The sequence below is a fragment of the Lasioglossum baleicum genome, chromosome 8, assembly GCF_051020765.1.
Source record: "Lasioglossum baleicum chromosome 8, iyLasBale1, whole genome shotgun sequence".
NCBI lineage: Eukaryota > Metazoa > Arthropoda > Insecta > Hymenoptera > Halictidae > Lasioglossum > Lasioglossum baleicum.
In genome coordinates, this window is record NC_134936.1 from 10,562,229 (window position 1) to 10,585,202 (window position 22,974).

Here is a 22,974-nt window from a genome sequence, read left to right on the forward strand (position 1 = left end):
TTCTCGATTACTTTCTTGCTTCAGTCTCGTACAATTAATTTTAAAATTGGTCAAAAATTGTCGAACATTTTACTGTTTCATACATGGTAAACTTATTTTACTTCCTTACAATAATCCTTTCAATTGAAAAGAGGGGGTGGTGTAATTAAACTTCAGCTATTCCCGTATTATTTTTTACGAAGTTGAAGCGACAAGTATAAAATTGTTTGGAAAGGGGGAAGAACTTTTTAAACGATTTTTGGAGCCGTCTAGTTCTGGCAGCAAGTAGGATACGTTCCGAAAAAGTTTATGGCGCCTGTGAAGGGCTCGGCAGGGCTCTATTTACATAATGGTCGGCCAAACAAATGTCAGACAGACTCACGCACCCTTTCCAATTATCAGAGCCGCCAGAGACACTCGAAACCCTCTTACGAGCTACCCGTCTGGGGTGGCCGGTCAACAGATAAGCTAAAAGCAGTGGGAGAAAGAGAGGAAAGGATGGATCCATGGATCCTCTCCGATCTCGTATGTATATTTATGACACGTGCGATTCACTTCACGCGAAACGCCGGACTCCGTTTCACCGATGCTAATGGAGTTTCGAAATGTGTCTCTGAGACGATGCTCTGTCAAGCGTCGATCGGAATCTTGACAGTGAAACCACGCTTTATCTCGCTGTCCTTCCGGTCCGGAGATCGAGATTGATGTTTCGATCCTTTGGATCTAGCTCGTCCCTGTGTTCGCCGAGTCGGTTATCTACACAGGCTTCCGACCAACAAATAAAAGACTTTATTACTACAATTTGAATAAAACATGGGAGATCCTACTTCATTGACGTATTCATCTTAGAATGTTGACACACATATTATAATTAAGTAACTGTACTGGCTACGTTGCAAATTTTTATGCAAATTAACATTCTGATATTTCATTTTGTGGAGAGTGAGAAGTTTTTTCATTCACTGCAAGATTAACGATTCGTATTCACGTTTCATACAAATATGCAGTCTGGTCCTATAAAATTTATTATTTAACCCTCATCCGGCCCTCGTGTCATTTTGACACAGAGAGTTTTCCTCGGATAGACCTCGGCATTTAATTTTGTAAAAATTAGTAAAACTGTCATTTTTACAGTACAATTTGCTACGAAGTGTAACGAAAGGATTGATTGAATTGAAAGAAATTTTTACGTGTTGAATGTTGAACGTGCTCCCTTGCAAGTTCATCATGGCCGCCAGGCATCGCCCTAGGCCTGAACGCCCTCACACGACGACAAAGGCAATTAAGACGAAGCCTGAAAACATGACTCCTCTCGGATGACAACCAAACAACATGTGTCTCCGTAATAATAACGATCGCCGCATTAGTTCTCGTGAACGGTTTAATAACTAGTTGATTGCATGCGGGTCTCTTCTCACCCCATTGATTGTAACCATTCGTCGGAATTATTCGGATAACGTTTCGGAACAAATAGAATTTTTTTCTGCGTAAGTACAAAGTGCCTTTGAATTTTCAGGAGTTTATTGCGCCATTTCTCAATGTAGTAGTTACTGCGGAATCACCCTGTAGTTCACACAAGCTCATTTCAGTAATAAAATCTGCAGTCCAATTGTTGCGCTACACTCCAAACGTGTACGAAGTAAATCTCGATTACCCTAAGTGTCTCTGATCACATCTGCTCGATGCTTCGAAAGAACAAAAAATCGAAGATCCTGTATATTGGCACCCGCAGCTCAATCGCGAATTCACGGCGCGCGTCAATGTTTCGCGGGGGGAAAAAAGCTCGGGGGACGGCGTCCCACAGGTAAACCACCTGCAATTTATCTGTCGTAAAGCAACAATGTAACGAGCGGGACACGTGGACGGCGGCGCGTAACGGTTGAAAGCAATTAAGCTTCCTTTCATCTCGGAAGGCCAACGGTGACTCGCGAGGTGCAATTTCGCCCGGTTGGACAAATAATTGACGGCGAACAACGACCGAAGCAAAACGACAGATGACTGCCGGGAAACTGGGGAGACAAATTGAACGGTACTCGCCCCTGACAGACAGAGGCGTAACGAAACACGGAAACGGGACGCGATTCTGGGGGATGCGCAACTGTTGCGATGCGAAAATCTTCACACAGAATGATAAATACCGGCGGGACGTTGCTGAAGTCGCGAATCTCCGCCCTTGGAATTTTAACGAGCTCGATCAACACCCAAAGAGCATTTCACGACACAATTATTAATCGAAATGTTGCTTCGGAATTTTGATATTAATCCTACAGTGTGCACGTGTAATTTTGATTATGTGTTTATGAAGAGAACAATGTGGACAACAGTTTCAACAAACGAACGCAGACAGTGCCACTTATTTTTCAACTGGCTCCGTAAAAAAATCGATAAATAATCTTCAGAGAATCTCTTCTTCCTCAAGAGCAAAAGAAATTAACCCACTGAAAGTGCTCACTAATTGTCACAATCCAATATTTATTAAAAATTCGCTTCTCCGTTAAGCCGAAGAACCTACGCCGTAAATTCCGGAGAGATTAATAAACGTCCTCCGAATATTTCTGGCGGGCGACTGCGCATCGGTCATAATGGAACGCGGCGAATTCGAAGAAATGAGTTATGATCCATGCGCGCGAAGCGTCAACCAGAATTAATCTCGCGAAATTGTCCCGAGGTGATCCGGTCGTCCCTCGGCTTAATTGCGTTTCCTCTTGCGCGCTAATGGCGACTGTTGGTCCCGCTGACATTTTATTGCCTGTTCGGCAGGTGGATAGCGGATGCTCAGGGGCCCGTGTTTTCTCGTAAAAATGGCTTCCGCGCGACGATACTCCCGCGGCGATTAGCCGTCGAATCTGCTTCTCTGCCGATTCGATACAAAGGACAAGCTCAGAGCCCCCGTTGCAAATTGCACGTCGGTTCTTAATGAGCGGCCTTAACGCTCTCTCCCCGAGAAAGAAAATCTTCGAGCCGCCCTGAGCTCCGATCCTTCTCGCAGCCTGTATTTTCGGGGTTGTGCGTTTCATGGAATCACTGTCTCTTCTTCTGCAATCACGCATTTATGAAGTTGAGTGCACGACAGCATGCCGCCGCATACATTAAGCGAAATTCAGAGATCGCCAATTCGGTTCTCTTACCATTCCGAATTGAACCCTTCCTTTACTGAAGCTCAATGGCGAAGGATAGCTGTTGATGCAGCACTAATGCACACAATTGTAAATGTCTGCGCGCAGAGTTCTTTCCGTTTGCCTGTATTTTTGCTTTCCCGAATATAAAGGGACGATCACGATTTGTATAAAAGTGTAAATTATAAATATGTATAATAAAGTATATATCTTAAGAAATCTATATTTTTCACTTCTCAATAACCAACAATAGCTATGTATATGTAGAGGTACATAGCTGGTAACCTGCGGAATTATAAATAAAAAAAAACCTGCGGGAATTCTACATTGCAAATTTAGAAAACTAATTCCCAGCGGTGGGAACATGTATAGTTAAAAGATGTTCAGGGTGACGACCTTGGCAACATATTTCAAGATCATCGAACTCGGCGAGCAATCGGCAATTTGAATAATTACCGACGATTTTTATGGACCTTTTAGTCGATGATCAGATCGAGGATTTGTATGCAAGATTTTCTATTTTATATCAGGGATCCTAACTGTTATAACCAAGAAGAAAAAAAGTCATCGAGTAACAAGTATTTTATCGATTAAAATCGTATTGGTTACAAATGAGGATTATAAGTAATCGAAATTTTTTCTCTGGTTGGTAAATGTTATCGTTGAGAGAAATTCATTTCGATCACTTATAACAGTTATCAATGAGAGAAGTTCATTTCGATCGCTCATACTAAATTTCTCTCATCAATAATTGTTATGAGCTATCGAAATAAATTTCTCTCATTGATAACTGTTATAAGCGATCAAAATAAATTTCTCTCATTGATAATTGTTATGAGCGATCGAAATAAATTTCTCTTATCGATAACTGTTAAGAGCAACCGTAATAAACTTCTCTCTTCGATAACTGTTACGAGTGATCCAAATGAACTTCTCTCATTGATAACTGCTTTGAGCAATCGAAACAGTTTTTCTTCATCGATAACAGTTATCGAGGAAGATCCTTTTTTTGGACACTAATAACTGTTACTTGTAACCAAAAAGTATCAAAATCGATATTATTTAATCATTTTGTTCTTTGAATTTCTTTTCTTTATATTTTATGTAGATTATCTTAAATTTCAATAATAATCAACTTTTTATTAATAATTCTTATCATAGAAAATTTTAGAATAAATGTTATTTTTGGTCCCTGTTTCATATCTTTTGAATGACCTAGGTAAATGTTTCTTTTGCTGACGACTACGTCGTCTTGTGAAAATTAGTGTAAGGTAGCAATTTCATTCGTTCAGTTGAAGTCATCTTGCAATGACTGGACTAAGGATTTTTATGCAAATTCCTATTTCTTGATAACTGGAGTAACGTAACTATTTCATTCGTTGATCGAACATTAAAAAATTAGAAATATATGTGCACCAATCAATAAATAGTATTTATCTAATAGTAATTCTTGGAGCGGATACGACTATCGAATATGATTCATTTTCTTCGAAAAAGATCAGGCCACTTCACACAAAATCATGGAACTTCCCACCCACCTTCGAAGAATCGATGATACACATTTTCGAACATTTTTCACAGGAATCTCATACCTCCAATATGATTCACGAAGTAGGTTCTGCATGTTGACAAACGTCATTTTTCTGTAGCTGTAGGTAAGAGACGAGTATTCCGCGTATCGCCGACCAATATTTATTGTCGAGTTGCGTTTGTGTAACGCTGTCATTACACGAGGCCAGCTGTTATCCCCGCGGATGGGTATTAATCGTCTCCGATGATTTGAAGCAGCGAAATCGCTGCGGGGATATGTGTGACTCCCGCCGATAAACGTTATTTTGCTTGTACCACTCACGCCAACCACTCGCCACGATGAATTATGGCCTTTTTTCGCGATAAACGTATCGGTCGCCGGTGTGCACGGCTACGTGGCTCGAAACGCCGTGTGGCCGTCGTCGCTTGACGAGTCAATTACACTGCCAACAATTTGCTGTTAGATTTTCTCTCATTGTCAGACTCCTCTCACTTCAATACATCGGGCAACAGTATTATATTCCATAAAGCTACAATATTAGTGAAACAAAAATGCATTGAGGAATTGCAAGTTGTGCACTCAGAGAAAATTAAAATAGTGTAATATTGTGCAGTTACATTTTCTCTCGGGCACCTAATCTTTAAGGATGTTCTGGAGGTATATAAAAACGCAACAAAATTTTTGAAAATTTCACAAGGTATAATTCTTACTAAATTAATGCAATTACCAAAGTTTGGGTTCGATTCACTGCACCGTTTAAGAATTATAGCAACTTAAAGTTTGCACATTTTAACACGTCTTCTTATGGAGAATTCATAAAATTCCACTTCAAACCCTATTTAAACCTTGAAAAAACGCAACTAGATACTCCAGTTTTTTTTTATATGTAGTAAAAATTATGTAATTAATTATGCTCAAAATTTATTAGGATTCACTAAACAGTTACAGAGTAAAAAAGTTATAAACTGCTACAAAACGTCAAATTTATCGTGTTGTCTCTCACTAGCATGGAAACGCGACAAGCGTAGACCACTGAATATAGCTACAGAGGGTACAGTATTCGCAAAAGTTTAATGCAAAATATACTCATGAATGGCCTTCATTGCCATGTATTGATGGATTTCGAATTTCTTGTACTTTTGTCTCCCATTGTACCTCCAGAACATCCTTAAATATAGTAAAATCTAGTAAAATCTAGTAAAACAATTCGTGTAAAATAAATTCTTTCCAACGTTCTAATATTTCACATTCCACTTGTTCATTTCAGCCACGAATACATCAAACTCGAAACCCCTGATCACCACAGCTGCTGTCATCATCGCGGACAGTTGAATAACAGATTTCCCGTAAAAGGAAAAATCAAACTGAAATCGTTTAATCGCAGAAACCAGCTGCACAGCATGTTCTGCCAACAGGTTTCGCTCGACCATCAGCAAATGGCACAGGCCGTGCAGACTATGCCTAGCTGGAGGCGGACGGCGCAAGAAAAGTTAGGCTCGCGACACCTCGAGCGATAGCTTGTCGGAACGAGTTCATAAGGCTCTGGGAATCGACTTCCGGCAATTTTCGCGCGGTGGAATCCGTGCCCGTTATCAACGGGTTACCTCTATATCAGCTTCGAGGTTGAATCCGGTAGGGGTCCCATTCGGTCCGATTTGACACAGTTTTCAGCCGCGAAGACAGCTTAAAAAGACACCGGCGCTGAATTACGATCGCCGACGGCGGTTATCTGGCGCAGCTGGCACAATAAAATTGAAATCGCATTGTGCCGCGGTTTGCTCCGGAGGCGCAGCAATCAACGTTACGCTTTTATCGTTCGGGAGAAACGCGCGCGGGCCTCGCACGGGTTTTATCTCGCTCGTGGCGGCGCGGCGCGTTTTAAATTGTGTAACCTCGTTCCCCCGTTGTCCGATCCGGGGATATAATTAATGACGAGGGAATGCCCCCGACGAACAAGCGTTCGAAATAAAGTTGTAGAGACGGGTGTCGTTGAACCGCGGGGAAATCGTGACGCTGATTAAGACTATCTGCCTCGGGGTTAATTGGACGACCGACGCCGATCCAGACCGGCCCAAGGTGTTTTAACTAAGAGGTTCACCGACGTCCTCGCGTTTCTCTTTTAATCACCGATTGCGATTCGAGGACCGGTCGGCCGCTGGTAATTGCTGCGGTCCACGGATTAGCGGATTAAACGGCGACGATAACGCGGGACGCATCTCGCGACAACATTGTACACCTCTGGATGCAGGCGTTTGCTCCTCCGCGTTATTGTTTTTCGCGAGCACTGTATATTTCTAAACTAATCAATTTTTATCCTCGTTCAAATCCATGAATTCCAGCTTATCCTATTCCACGAACGCTTCTTATCGCTAAACCGGGGCGGAACGTGTACCTAATCCAAGGAATAGACTCTTCGCTCCTCCAAAGCCATGTCGCAACCATTAATTGGTCCATAAATTCTTTATCACTCGGACATATAAAATTCAAACTCTCCAACTTGGTGCTCTAATCCGCGGCGAAATGCGAGCACTAATCCGAGAAACATGATCCAGAGAGGAAAAGCGTGTTCTGTCTTCGCCCGAGTAATTCGCGTGAAATATGCTATCGCAAACCAGTTCCACCTCGAATATTCTGATCACTTTTTAATTATGACCCGGATGAACGAAGCGATTTGTTTTGCCGAGCACCGATTTCGCTCTGCGGCACGCGCTCCTCGCCTTAATTTATGCATCATGCCTTGTGGTAGAACAAGTTCCGTAGGAAACGGGGACAATCTTCGGGCTGATATGGTCCTGATAACAGCCACACAATAACAATAATAAAGGCCCGAACGACACCAGGATGTATAATTCTCTCGCGGGCGTCGTCGTCGTTGTCGCCGCAGTTCGAGACTGTCGGCTTGTTGAACAAGTTCTCCGGGAAACGAGGACACTTTTTAGCAGTCCGCTTCGTTACTTTATCAGACGATAAATATTGGCGGCTATTTAGCGGGTATCTTTAACAGCTTCTCACCAAGATAGATTAATTGGCGATAATTAAGCACGATTATCGATACGTCTCGCCGAACCGCTTATCGGCCCAATACATGGCCGGCAATCGCTGCTCGCAAATCCTGGCTGACCGGTCCACACTGAGCTGCATCGAGAAATTTGGTGATATTTTGCTAGAAGTCTTGTGCCATTATATAAAAATATAGGAGATAATTAGGTGGCCTCCTTCAGCTGAGACACCCTGTATATTTTTTGTAATAATTTTTTAATTCACTGTTTAAATTTTATTGTCCTAAAATAATATTTAACCATTTGCACTCGAATGACGAGTCAGAGGCGCCACTAAAAATTGCCATGCCATTATTTAAAACAGTTTTAATATTATTAAATTTGTCTGTATGCTATAAATTGTAAAAAGCTCAACTGTTATATATAAGAAAACAGGTTCAATTTGATGTGCACAATGTAAAAAAGATTACATAGAACAAAAATGATCTGGGTTGAAACAAATATCTTGATCTTGGAATTCAAATTGCTTTGAGTACAAAGGGTTAAAATTGTTTACTCGTTACTTATTTAGTGCTTTTCCAGATAATTTAAATCAAAGATGTCTTTCGTTAGAAATTTCTTCGAATTTCTTGAAATTTGGTTTTCATATCATGAATATTTCAAGAAATACAAACAGATTCACAACCAAACACATCGGTTCTTATGGTTCAAGGGTTATAGTAAAATGCCACCAAATATCTCGATCCAGCCCACTCACTATGCAACTAGAAAATTTATTTCCTACTTTATCTTCATTTTTTGTCCATAAGAAATAATGGTTTTTCGTATAAGTTCGCTAATATATCTCGCTAATAAAATTGGTAAAATGCCAGTAAAGTTGCAAAATTGATTAGGAGTATCAATATGGAGAGCACATCATGCTCCCAGTTCATACATCACGAACAATACGAACTCCAAAGCAATAAGTTCATGCTCATGTTCGAAAGCAATGCGGGTTCGAACATTGAATTCTTATAGCTCTAATTCACAGAGCTCGGATACATGATTCAGTTTCTTGCCCCTGTTCTTGGATCATAATTCCCCTGAATCGCCCGGTCGTCTCTCTAGTTCGACCTAAACGATTATCGATCGTGCACCCTCGCCTCGACTCGTGTCCATAAAAACCGGTCTCTCTCTGTTTGCTGTCGTGCTGTCAGGATCAGGAACTCGGCTAAGCGCGCATGATACTATTAGACGTGTTTTTCAACGATCATGGGAGAGAATCATGGTATCCAGGATGGCGGATCGTGATCGATTCTAGACGATCCAAGTCGATCGTGAGCCTTTATACGATATGATCGTGAGGCTCGATCAGGGTTACTGTAAATGTTTGTACCCTTGTTATAATGATTATACGTGTAGCGAATCCGGCCTGTATCATGTGTAGTGAATTATCCACTGCATGGACTGTCTAATTTTCATTGAAAATAATAATAAATAATTTCCGATCAACATCATCGATTAAAGCAACAACGCAGCAACCCTCTGTAAAACCTCGACTCCCAAGGGTAAAAAGGTTCAGGGTTACTGTAAATGTTTGTTCCCTTGTTCTACTGATTATACGAGTATCGAATCAGACCTGTATCGTGTGTAGCACTGTATAGACTGTCTAATTTTCATTGAAAATAATAATACTAAACAATATCATTGAAAATGCACCAAAGAAATGCAGTGATGATGGATTAACGAAGCAACCCTCACAAGGGAAGAACACCAAATGTCCAACTTCGATTTTGATAATTCTTTGTGAGATGATGGTATATGGATCCCTAATTATGTGTTCAAAATATTAGGTGTAGTTACTCGATAGTTTTAAAGATATAAACAATTAAAGCTTCATACCTATGAATCACCGTAGCTCAAATCATGGTATATCAACAAGGTACGAAACTTTAATTGTTTATATCTTTAAAACTATTGAGTAGCTACACCTAATATTTTGCATACATAATTAGGGATCCATATACCATCATTGGTTGAGGTCCTTTCCTTGTCAGTAAAACTCCAAATGCCAAGGGTTACTGCACATGTTTGGACCTTTAGTATTAGGCCTGTATCGTGTGTAATAAATTATGCACTGCATAGACTGTCTAATTTTCATTGAGAATAAAAATAATAAATAATTTCATTGAGAATAAAAACATTAAATAATTTCATTGGAAATGCACCAAAGAATTACAGATTATTAACGTAACAACAAAGCAACCCTCGGCGAAACCTCGAATCCCAAGGGTAAAATCCATTAACATCGTCGGCGAGAGACAAAAAGTAAAGTCCATTAGCAGGAAGAGACTCGTACTTCCTGCGATATACTAATTTAATCGCACGCCTCGAACACGGAATTTCCTGTGCACGAGGGGTCGGCCTGTCCGACGGTATAAAACTCCGTGGAGCCGACATTGTGCAGGGGCGTTTAGGACAGTGTGAATTTCCGAAAGGATTGTCGAGTCCTGTCGGCGCCCTTCAGATCCCAGCCGATCCTGGGGTAACGCTGCCAAAGGAATTAAGAACCCGTAAAATGGTGCAACAGGCAATAAATGCCTTTTCGCCAGCTGCCTGTTTCGGCTCGCCGCCTTCACCCCATCCCCCTCCACCTCTTCACTGTACCGTTCTTATCCGGGATTTAAGAACTGCATTTACCTGCGTTACATCACCGTAACTTTCATCATTTTTGAGCGAACACGCGAGGCCCACGGGAATAACGCGAAACGGGAACCGTTCGTTCGGGAGAACGCCCCTGGATAATTGGAAACGAACATCGTTACCGAACGATCCACCAATCCTTTGCGAAATCTTCTTCGTACGGTACGGTCCTCGAAAATTGCACCCGCATCGCGGTTAATTAACGCGAATCAGATGCGGAAGTACACGAACGTTCGCTTATCCTTCAAGCTATTGGAATTTTTAAGGGAATCGACATTCTTTGATCGAGCCGGCTTTTGGTACATGTCCTTTTAAAAATCCTCTTTAAGCAAGTTTTTAAGTACTCTGGAGATTTTTATTTTTTTAGATTACGACGCACCCTAGCTAAAATATGAAGAAATTGCAGATAGTGTTGATGACAGTACCATATTATTGAATTAATTTAATTATTAAAATAAAATTTGTATTTTTCCGTGTCTTTTATTACCGGAGTTTGCCAACTGAGAAATCGGAGAAAATTCTCGAACATGTGGTTAGAAATGCTAACTGTATCATAATTTTTTCATACTTAACCTTTGCAAGGTAATGTGGGATCTCGGAGACCCCAGCTTCAGATTTTTGAAAAGAATTTTTATATGAATTTTTATGAAATTCATTTGTCGGGGTCTAAGAGACCCTACCTTACTCTATTTATGTGTTATTAGACCTTACCTTGCGAGGGTTAAAACAATATCTAACTAATGAGATAAATAATATATAAAAAAACTTTTTAAAAATCACGCTTATATTAAAATGCACTAAAAAGGAGAAAATAATTTTTTTCCTGGTTCTCCATAAAATACCGAATCCAGTTAAATGATTAATAATATTTTTCCCCAAAATTTTAAGCAATTAGTTCAGAATTTCCTCTATTATAAAATTAGTGTGTCGGAATAGATAGAAAAATTTAATATAAATTTAAATAAAATCATGACATTAGTGACTATATAAAAATAAAAGCGTGGAGCGCTAAACTATATTGACGTTAATCTTCGTGGGCGCTCCACGCTTTTATTTTTATAGTCACTAATGTCATGATTTTATCTAAATTTATATTAAATTTTTTTATCTATCCCGACACTAATTTTATAACAGAAGACATCTTGAACTAATTGCTTAAAATTTTGGGGAAAAATATTATTAATCATTTAACTGGATTCGGTATTTTATGGAGAACCAGGAAAAAAATTATTTTCTCCTTTTTAGTGCATTTTAATATATGCGTGGTTTTTGAAAAGTTTTTTTTATGTATATTATTTTCTACTTTTATTGTCATCGGAAGCAAGTGTGTATACAAAATTTCAGCAAGACTGGACTATGGGAAGAGGTTTAAAATTCGATTACAACAACAACACGGCAAATTAATATAACCGAGGTAAAAAATCAGCTGTAGTCGTCCAATATTATTACGACGTCCCTCAAAATTAAAGAGGAGGTAGCACATCAAGTTTGCCAAAAACTGAATTAAACATTAAAAGATCGAATTCGACACATCGACAGCTGGACAAAGCATTTCCGGGCTTTGTATTTCGCAATACGAATAGCAAATTAGGACACAACGGGGGAGGTTTCGCATGGTAATTGGGATTCCGCCGGCTTTCCCCGGCGAGCCTCGAAAGCAAGCGACGAAACAAACATTCTCCGGGTCGCGAGAGGTAATTTCAGGGCGAAAGTTCGCAAAAAAACCTGGCATGAATTAGTTAGCACGAGTCGTCGGCTGGATTAACTCGACGAGAGGGCCTGGCCGTGCACGGGGCTAACTGCTGCTCATCAAAAACCGCCGGCAAAAACAAATTTAATTTAATGCGTAATGACACTTCGCCGCCTGTAACCTTTTTCGCCAGCCGCGATTAAACACGGCGAAAATTTTTTGCCGAACGTGGCGACCGCGAAACCACGCTTACATACATTTTCCGCAAGCGCCGCACGAAAATTGGTTAATTTCGAATACCTTTCTGCGCGCTGCTTTCTTGTTCGCACCTTCTAATTAAAGATTTAAGCGCTTCTTCGCCATTCATCAATACCTTGTCACATTTTCCGTGTTTTCTTCCAGACCGTTTCGTAACTTTCTCTCTGGGTGGTATCGCAGAATGTGGGCAAAAATTAATGTATGTAACTAGGGTATTATACGTCGTTTGCGGAACATGAGGGGCGCGGTCTTTTTGTAGGTAGAGAGTGTTTAAAGATGAAAGTCCCCGGCTTAATGATAGTGCGCGGATTCCTTCATTCGTTTCTTATGAAAATTAGTCGCTGAAAAAACTCCAAGTGACAATAATAATGATGGTCACGACACAAAGTATAAATAAAAATGTTTGCGAAGGATAAAGTAACATCAATAAAGAAAGAATTATTACACGCGTAATACTACGTTACGGAAGCATGTGATCAAAGAGATGCGGGAAAATACACGTCTCCACAAAATTGAAGGATTACTTAATTCCTCCGTAAGATCACGCTGAAGCGAACATGGAAAGAAATGTTATAAACTCTGTATAAGATTGTTCGAATACATAAAAATCAGGAATGGATAAACTGAAAGGAGAATGGCGAAATAAAATGTAGAGAAACTACCACATTTGGAACGGTAAAGAGCAGCGCGCCTCGAGGATCAAGGTTTCGCCCACGCGGCACGTCATTAATTAATAATCCAAATAGTATTTACAGTTTCATCGAGATAAGTCGACCCGAGGCAGTTCACCTGGCTATCAGATTGATTTCCGTCTGTGAAACGGTTAATGTAGGCAGACGTAGGTCGGGATAGTAATCTGAAAAGTCGAGTAGAGTAGAAACGAAGGACGGCCGCCCCCGTGACGGGATTGTCCTATCACGGGATCGATGATCATTATTCAGGGGTTCAATTAAAGACTCGCTAGACCTCTAATTCGGCCGGCGCCGTGAGATTATCCCGATATCTTTCGTATCGATTGCTCCCAGGTGGGCCTGCTGGTCTATAGCGTGCCCTGCACAGGGGCGGATCGATAGAGAAACCCATTGGCCTCGGTATATTTGAATTACCCGATCATTATAATCGGTCATATTTCATTTTCTTAAATTAATTATTCCGCATCCATTTTCTGTAACCACCTGTGTGTTTGGAATTGTGCGGCCATGTCTATGTCACATAGTTATTGAAATTATAAAAACGCTTTCATAGGAAATGACTGGATGTATTCTTTATTTAAACACGTATTATAATGAAAACCGTACAAAGTGTTGAAGTAAATCCAATATTCTCACTTGTATATGGTGTTTCACTTTTATATGTTTTGGGCTTGGTAGGATCAGTGTTTATATTATGTTTGTATTACGTTATACAGTCGGTGTACAAAGTATTCGTACACATTAAAAAAACGAATTACTTTTCCAAAACTGGACCCAACAGCTTGAGTTTCTTTTCAGACGTTAGAAGGTTTAGTTTACTAGCTAATGTGTCAATAATTTTTTTAAAAAATTGTTATTGGTCGCAATTGCGAAGGAAATAGTAAAGGTCACGATTTTTAAATATTTTATCTGTACCTGTAATGAAAATTTAGAAGACGCCTTTCGTAGGTCTAAGTAAGTTATACACTTGTACAAAGTTTCATCGAGATCGATCAAGGATGTTACGCGAAATATATAATTGATTGAAAATAGCATAAATTGTAAAAATCTGCGATTTAAATGAATCGCAAAACGTAAATTCAAAGATTTTTACATCTTACAATGCCCATAGCTTCTTTATCCGTCAACCAATTTCAATGAAACTTACTTAGATTTACAAAATACATGTTTTAAATTTTCATTACGGGCACAGATAAAAAAAATTATTTACACATTAGCTAGTAAACTAACCCTTCTAACGTCTCAACAAAACTCAAGCTAGTGAGTTCAATTTTGAAAAATTTATTAGTTTTTAAAAGGTGTACGAATACTTTGTATACCGATTGTATAATGTTTTTTATGTATAATATTATTGCTAATATTGTTACCTGATACGAAGATGCAATATTTACCGCAAAAGGAGAAAGTGAAATGACGTGGAGGTTTCATTATTGTGTTCTAGAGTAATTGATCTAAATTTCTAAAAATGTTTTAGGAAAGTTTAGGGGTTAAAAATTTTTCCGAAACGAGGGGGAAAGGAACTCGTGTCGGCCAGATGCCAAGGTGACGGCGAGCCGACCCTGGGTACCGGGTGTGTACATGCACGACTCTATTAATCGTGTCGGGTCGACGTAGAAAAATATTAGCTGTCGAGTACAGTGGGTCAATCCGCCCCTGACAGTGCATCAGAGAGCGGCGCGCGAGAAGCGAATGCGAAGGCGAAGGCGAAGGAGCGTGGGCGCAGCTCGTTGTATCGATCTCAGATTCTTCGACGAGCATTTCAGAGCATGATACACTGGGTGGTCCATCGAGAGCATATAACAATGAATCATATCTCGGAGGAAAAGGATTTCGGTGTGACACGGTACCGGCTGCATGCTCTCCGGGCTCTCCGGGGCCCTGTTCTCCTCTGTGCACGCTCTGGGCCACGCGAGGAGAAAGAAGAGAAAGAACGAGCACAACCGGAACCACGATATCCATGCGAACCTTTTACGATGGCGGATAAACGAGCCGGATGACCGGTATGCGTCCAGATAACGAACTCTGTGCATCGGCGAAATAAAGCGCTCGATATTTCTACGATTTGAACACTTTCCGCCAACCCATTTTTCTTTGAACTAATTCTATTAACACGGCAAAACTCATTTCACAAGTTAAAAGTGTTATCCAGACTCTTCTATTTTCAGTGACTGTAAAAAGTATTCGTGTGAATTTAACACTCAAACTACAGTACGAGTCAAAATGATTTGCTTCTGATTTGTTCTTTTAAAAATATTAATATTATAAATGTTTTTCTGAGAAATTTTTTTAATTTCTCTGTTGAAGTACATATTTAAATGAAACTGGTACGAAGTCTAAATAAATGCAGTTTTGTCATTATTATAAGACAATGTATGCCAATCGCGTTTAGTCCTCGGTAGTTCTAGAGTTAAAACAGGATAACTTTTTTATAATTGTACCAAACGCCCTGATCTTTTTCAATCAATTAGAAGCATTCGTATACAAAAGGATATGCGAAAAAGATTTTCCAAAAATTATAATTTACAAGGTTACATGCAAAAATAAAAAAGGCATTTTTTGAAACTAAGTGCCCAAATAAAAATGCTTTAAATAATGCCTTTTTTATTTTTGCATGTAACCTTGTAAATTATAATTTTTAGAAAATCTTTTTTGTATATCATTTCGTAAACCAATGCTTCTAATTGATTATAAAAAAATCACGTCGATTGGTACAATTATAAAAAAGTTATTCTATTTTAAAGGGCGTACAAATACTTTTTACGCTCACTGTATATCAATTCCACTTTTGGAATTTGGAATAGTTTGCATACTGCTTGTGGCTAGATGGAAACTAACAATAAGTAAAATTTCAACGACTGAAATTTTAATAATAAGTAAAAACTGCTGCGTATTAAAATCTCAGTGTTGGAATTTTCGGAAAATTGGAATCTCGCAGGGAAGTGTTTACAAAACGCATTTATTGCATACTGCCCCTGTGCCTAGATGGAAACTAAGTAAAATTTCAACGACACAAATTTCAATAATAAGTAAAAACTGCTGCGTATTAAAATCTCAGTGTTGGAATTTTCGGAAAATTGGAATCTCGCAGGGAAGTGTTTACAAAACGCATTTATTGCATACTGCCCCTGTGCCTAGATGGAAACTAAGTAAAATTTCAACGACACAAATTTCAATAATAAGTAAAAACTGCTGCGTATTAAAATCTCAGTGTTGGAATTTTCGGAAAATTGGAATCTCGCAGGGAAGTGTTTACGATGTTACTTTATTGCATCATAGAAGACCGACGCAGCGGTTGCAATTCCTCGCGCTTGGATTCGATTGGCTGATGGATGGGAACGACTTTCGCGGGAATTCCGTACAAGGTGCAGCTATTTGCAGTCGAGATTAATCGGGCCGGCGGGGAACATAACGACTACATCGTCAGAATTACGAAAATACGGTTCGATATTGTCCTCGGTTAAACTGGGTTTAAGGAACGTGTTCATTAACGAATTCCACCGTACCATTTAACTAGCCTATAATCCCGCGTCCACGAACCTGAATTCTGACATTCCGTTTCACAAGGTAAATCCTAAATCAACATCTGGTAAGCAGGTGCGGTACACACCGTGCAAGGTTTAATGAAATCCCTGCAATAAATACGGATCTTAAGAACTATATGTTTTCGATACTTAATCTGCTCGTGATGAAATCGTTTATACGTCCATCCAGATCCTGTCGAAGTACTTTCGTAAGATTGCTATAATATTCTCCGCCCGATTATTGCATCGGTGTCTCGGATCTTTTCTGTCAAACTGACAATAAATTGCATACAATAAATTACGTTAATGTCGGCTTATGGATTATATAATTTGTCAATTTTTTTGCTACCTGCGTTGTAATTTCTGCCGCTTTTATTAACAGATTAAGGCTTTAATGTTTAATGTTTCGAGAAAGTTGAACATTTTAAACATCGAATAATATGTTTGGCTTCTTAAAAATATGTCGAACAAGTATAACCAAGTTATAGAATAATTAGCAGTACAAGAACGTGTGTGTTCGTAAGGTCTCGATGGAACATCGGGGGGGTAGAAAGGCTAGCGGAATTTCTGTAAAATACGACGGACCTGGTTTCCGGGGGGTGGAAATTGACCGAGGGAAGTTCCGAGCCGGAAATTTCCATGCCGGCAGCTCGCCTTTCCTCGAATTAACGAACCGCGCGAACCGCAATTTCCTAAGTTAGCTAAATTGCGAGAGGCCCGGGAGGGGCTTGACGTTCCTCCGAAAACAAAATTACACTCCTCCCACGGAAACGGTTGCGTCCGAGAGAGCACGGAACCGTTCAACCCTCCGGCGTGGACCCGCAGCACCCCGATTCCGCCTAGATTAAATTACACTCGGGGGACCATGTTGAAGAAGACAGCACGAGAGAGAAAGAGAGAGGGGAGAAGGAAAGAATCGTTTGTAGGGGCCAGAACGAGGAAAGCCCGGGCTAATTAATTGCACGGAGGATGGAGACGGGATGACATGCGGGAGCCTGGAAGTGGACGCACGGTAGCTCGTTAAATTTTAGGGGCGTGTAGATCGAAACCTCCGCACGCTTACGCTCAAACGAGCACAGCCGAGGCTCTGCCGGTAGGTACCGAGCCTGATTGAAATCTATCAGCGAGCGCCTAATTTAATTAGGTGTGTTGCGAGTGACGGCTGGAATACGTACCACGAGTGCTTCCGTGTCGGCCGATAATTGCTGTCGATGCTTGATGCCCGTGGCTCTCGAAAAATCGCCATTGTTGGCCGCCAAGCACGATTCAGGCTTCCTGCGGCCGCACGCGGTAGGCATCGCGACGACTCTCATTTGCGGTTGTCCGTGCAATTATTTTTGTCCTCAGGGAAGCCTGGCGATTTATCTGGAATTTTCAGACAGAGTAGCTTTTTAGTACCTTTTACCTAGGAATTATGATGTATTTGGTATGTAATCCAGTAGATTTGTACCCGGCGCGGATGCAGATCGAAGTTTCGATCCTCTAGGATCAATAGTTGAGGAGCTATGATCATTTAAAGTTGAGCATTTTTGACAGGTAAGGGCGCCGCCATATTAGGTTGTAATGACGACCGCGATCCGCTTACCTTGCCGCCTCCCGCCCCCCCTCTCTATCGACCTAATCCTAACTAACTCAGTAAGCTACCGTCACTACAAATCAATATGGCGGCGCCGTTACCTGTCAAAAATGCTCAACTTTAAGCGACCATACCTCCTAAACTATTGATCCTAGAGATTCGAAACTCCGATCTGCATCCGCGCCGGGTACAAATCTACTGGATCACGTACCAAATACACCATAATTGGTAGGAGAAAGGCACAAATTTTGTCTCACAAAATAAATGTCTAGAATTAAAACGTAGGAAATTTGTATTGTTCATAAGAATTCTATTTACGAGGTACAAATTGAAGCTGCCATCTCAGACGCGACATCTACAGTAAAAATTACATTTTACAATGGCCGGCAAAAAGTCCACTCTAGATTGGCGGCTCGCCAGGCGTCGGCTTATTCCATTAAACATTTTACGACAAGAGATAATAATTTATGACCGAGCTCAATACGAACGAATTTATCCTCGCGTCTCGCGTCATCGAGGATGTCTCGGCGAGTCCTTTCACGACGGCCCGAAGAAAGCCCGAGGAATATTTCTCCCGTGACAATGACGGGAGCCGTTGCTCTTCCCCGACGATGATTAATCAAGAGAGAGTCCTGTGTGTCGCTTCGTGTAACGAATCCCCGCGAGTTCGACTCTGTTTTAATTAAAGACTCGATTCGGATCGAGGTAACCGGGGTATCGCCTGGAACCCGTGAAATTAATCAACGAGAGGGTTGCACGCGCAGAAATAAGATTTTAACGACGAAACAAAACCCCGGGCCCGATGTAATTCGCCGAGTACACGGCTTCGGGTGTACAGGAAAGGGACCGTATCGAAATATTTTCCGACTAACGAGCCCCGGGGACTCGTGAAAGAGTCCCGCGGATCGCGTTTTAACGACCGGGGCCCCCGGTATGAGTAATTGCGATCGAGCTTGAAATAATTAACGTACCCCATGCACCGACGACGAACGAGCATTCTGTTCAGAGGGCACCGGAACACTCACTTATCTATCGGGGGGGAACCCGAAGGGAGCCAACACGGAGATCCCTGGACCCCGAAACTTGTTGCTATTCGATGTATTATCGGGACAAGCCCCGGGACGCAATTAACGGAAGAGATGTGCGAAAAGACCCCAGCTGCTGGCCCTCCCAGGAAGGACACGGGTGTCTGGTTAGCCGAATCATTGCTGGAATATCCGGCGACTATCAAATTAGCACGGCCCTGTACAGATAAAACCGTGTTGCTGGCTATCTGGAAAGGCGAGGGCCAAGGGTGCTGGTTTATACACCTTTTTGTTAGATGGATCCTGGTCCTGGCGAGACTTTGTTTGTGGGATTACAGTATTTTATCCCAAATGTCTGGCCGGTAAATGTCCCAGAACTATCCTCGCTACTGCGGGATGTACCCCCTTGAGGGGCCATGAAAATGCCACGAATATGTTGGTGAAAGTTCCATAAAAAAATAATAAAAAATAAAGAAGTTTGTCATCGGATTAGTTATGTTTACTTATGAACACCCGTGTTCGGGGACTTTTATCGATAAAATACTGTACTGTTAAATACCGGTGGATCTTCCTAAACATTTGCTTTCAGTTTATCAATGTTTTTATAATTACCTCTTGTTAAAGAAACTTGACGATTTGTTCTTTATGACCAGCGAAATATATTATTTAGCTGTTAGCCGTGGAGAACTGGAATCAGTAATTGTTACGAAGGAAAGATTTCGACCTATAATTTATTATATAATCGAAGCAAATGGACCCGAACCCGGATCCTTCTTTCCCCCGGAAGCACACTTAACCAATTAGGGCTCCCAGACGAACAGATTGGTAATTTCTATAATTACCGTTCAGAGAACTCTATTTCATCCCTCAATATGCTCTACCATCGGTATATTAATCTTCGACTGTGTTATTTAGTGACGAAGCCTATGTTCCAAATTTTATTACATCTCTAATCTTTATTGGAGGATATTCAAAATTGTAGCATTTTTATTTAATGTTAAAGGAACTGCAACAAAGAAAACATCATTTTTGGAACAATCGCATCGATTTTTCCTATCACAACAGGATTAACACTAAAACTACCTAGCACTGAAAGCGATTAAAATGTTTTAGCTGATAAAAATAACAAGGCTCTATTTATTTAGATCTCGTGCAATTTTTATTGCAATATGCGCTTGGATAAAGAAATTTATCGAATCATTTCCCATATAAGTAACGTCATAATTTCAATAATTATAAAATTAAAAATGTAAGACCGGTCATTTTACCGACAATGGTAAGTTTAGTGTTAAGATTCCCTTCTCCTCTAAAAACCTCCGACAATTTCAGACGCGCAGGCGCCATATCATCACCCAGTAAAATCGGATTTATCAGCAATTCCGAGCGAAAGTCACTCGGCAAAGTGAATTTCCGAAGCACGCCGGGTGGAAATGTCGAGCTCGCTGATTCGCTTGTCCTCCTCTTGCTTCGAAATAAATAAAAAGGAAGAGAAATCGTAGGTGCCAGGCGTAAAACGCGGCGGCGGTAAAGAAATTCAGAGCCGCGTCACCGGGACAGAGATCGTGGCGACCATTTATCACCGGTCGCATCATCCATCTCTCGCAGCTGGAAATCTCTATTTGCATCCGAGGCTTATCTGGCGTCAGGCGGTGCCAGGCCCGTCGACGACGACCACGTCGACGACGAGGAGTCGCGAATCCCCGGCTCTGTCGCGATCGTATAACGAATCATTCGGAAATTAACGGTCCCCCGTGGCCAACAACGCTAACATGTCAATGGACAACGTCGTCCTGATGGTCGAAAAGTAATTCTCTTTGAAACTGCAAAATCACCTTGACATTTTCTGTGAACCCAATTAACGATTTTACATAAGATAGATTGTGAATGATGAGTGTATTCTCTTTTCGTACGTGCTGAAATTAATTTTTTCTTATTTGAATACGTATCTGATGTACACTTTTTCTCTATTCATATTTATATGCTTTCTTATATACATGATAAATTGTGATTTTTATCTTACAATGATGCACATAGGTTATTTTAATTCATTTAGATTTAGAAAAGCGGGAATAATTTATTTTCGAAATAAAAATTGTCTGCGTCAATTACGAAAAAGGAAAGTTATATAAAGATTGATTTCTTCTCTCAAGAATTTTTTGATAGGCTTTAAGTAATGTGCCAGTAATATTAAATTTCCATCTACTCATTTTTTCCATAAGTATACAAGTCTGCTACAGAAATATATTCAATAACTTGCCAAGAAAGTATCTTCATAATTTCAATATTTATAAAACAGCATACCAATTTAGAGAGTTCAATAGATCAAGTGCTACATTATTTTATCTTGTGTGTGCAAAAATATATATTATAATGTGAAAGAAGATTTCAAAGTTTCCTTTTGGAACAGCACAATTATAAAATATTTGGATAACAAGCTTCCAGTAGGTAAAGTGTTTGGGTAAACTTTACTTTTTTACCGGACTCAAAATTTGTACTATCAGTGGTACACGCGACCTGAATGGACAGTTTAATGTGTACCACAGAACGTGTTAACCATTAAAATACTTAACCCTTAGCACTGCTAAAATTGCTGTACCATTATCCAAAATATTGTTTAGATTATTAACCCTTTGCACTCGAATGGTGACTCTGAGGCACCAGTAAAAATTGCCACACCATTATTCAGAACAGTTTTAATATTATTAAATTCGTTTGTATTCTATAAATTGTGAAAAGCTCATCTGTTATATGAGAAAATCGGTTAAGTTCGATGTGCACAATGTAAAAATGTTCACATGGAATAAAAATGATCTGGGTTGAAAGAAATGTCTCGATTTTCGAATTAAAATTGCTTCGAGTGCAAAGGGTTAAATAAATCAGTATCTAATCAATTATTAAACATTTAGTTATTGTATGAGATAGTTATACCAAGTTCACAGGTAATGGAAATATTCTAAATCGAAAGAAATGTTTAATTTTCGAGTTAAAATACCTTCGAGTGCAAAGGGTTAACTAAAAGTTTGCATAGTCATTTCGAACGAATTTTGGTCAGGTCTTCGTTAGGGGAGGGGTTTAAAAAAATTGTTGCTTCGAATTCCGCCACCGTGTTGGGGGAATGTCGAACAGAAGTCCCGCAAAAAAGAAAGTGCAGCATGGATTGTCTGGAACCGATCCCGACGTTGTTCACCTTCATAGCCGGGTGTCTTTCCTCGTTAAAGCTTGATATAAGCGTTCTGGCGGCACGTTATGGATGATCATGCGCCGCGACAACGCGGATGGCAACCTGTCCCCCAAGACCCTCGACCAATCCTCGGTAGCGAGGCTGAACCCGCGACCCCGTTTCCCTTGATGAAGTATCGGATTTAACGACCCATTGTCTTCGGCCGAAAACGACGGGGCAACATTCGGTGGTACACGATGAACGATCGTTTATTGAATCTGGATATCGGTGCTCGCAGGGTCAGAATGTGATACTTTGAAACTGCGTGGGACTTAAGTACAGTCCGGCGCAGAAATACCTTGCTGAAAATTATTCCCGTGCGAAAACGAACGATCGATAGCGACAAATTATATCGGACAGAAAAAATATTCGCACCGTGAAACAGCGATACGGGAACCGTTATCCGGCTCCATCAAAAATCGGTATAATAATGCAACGGATCGACGCGTTGATAGCTTTATCAGCCGGGAAGATTTAATTCCAAATCAAAATTTATCGCGTCAGATTAGGCTAATTCCAGTCCCCTTCTATCAGTATCTTTTTTATTTTTCACTGGGATCTTTTTCCTGCTGTGTTACGCTTTTGTATGTTGCTCGTAGCATTTAGTCTTTCGCAAAATAATTTATCGTCTTCACCGAAATTGTAATTTATTTAAAAGGTTTATATAGGATTGCTAAAATTGCTG

At 40.4% G+C, this 22,974-nt stretch overlaps 1 long non-coding RNA gene across 2 annotated transcripts in view; it reads right to left on the reverse strand.

Annotated features, from left to right (window-relative positions):
- Positions 1-22,974, reverse strand: part of LOC143211203 (uncharacterized) — a 184,155-nt gene that overhangs the window by 33,167 nt on the left and 128,014 nt on the right. For both annotated transcript variants that reach the window (XR_013009415.1, XR_013009416.1), the window contains exon 2: positions 17,644-17,833. This is a non-coding gene — a long non-coding RNA (uncharacterized LOC143211203). The remainder of the gene's footprint in view (positions 1-17,643; positions 17,834-22,974) is intronic.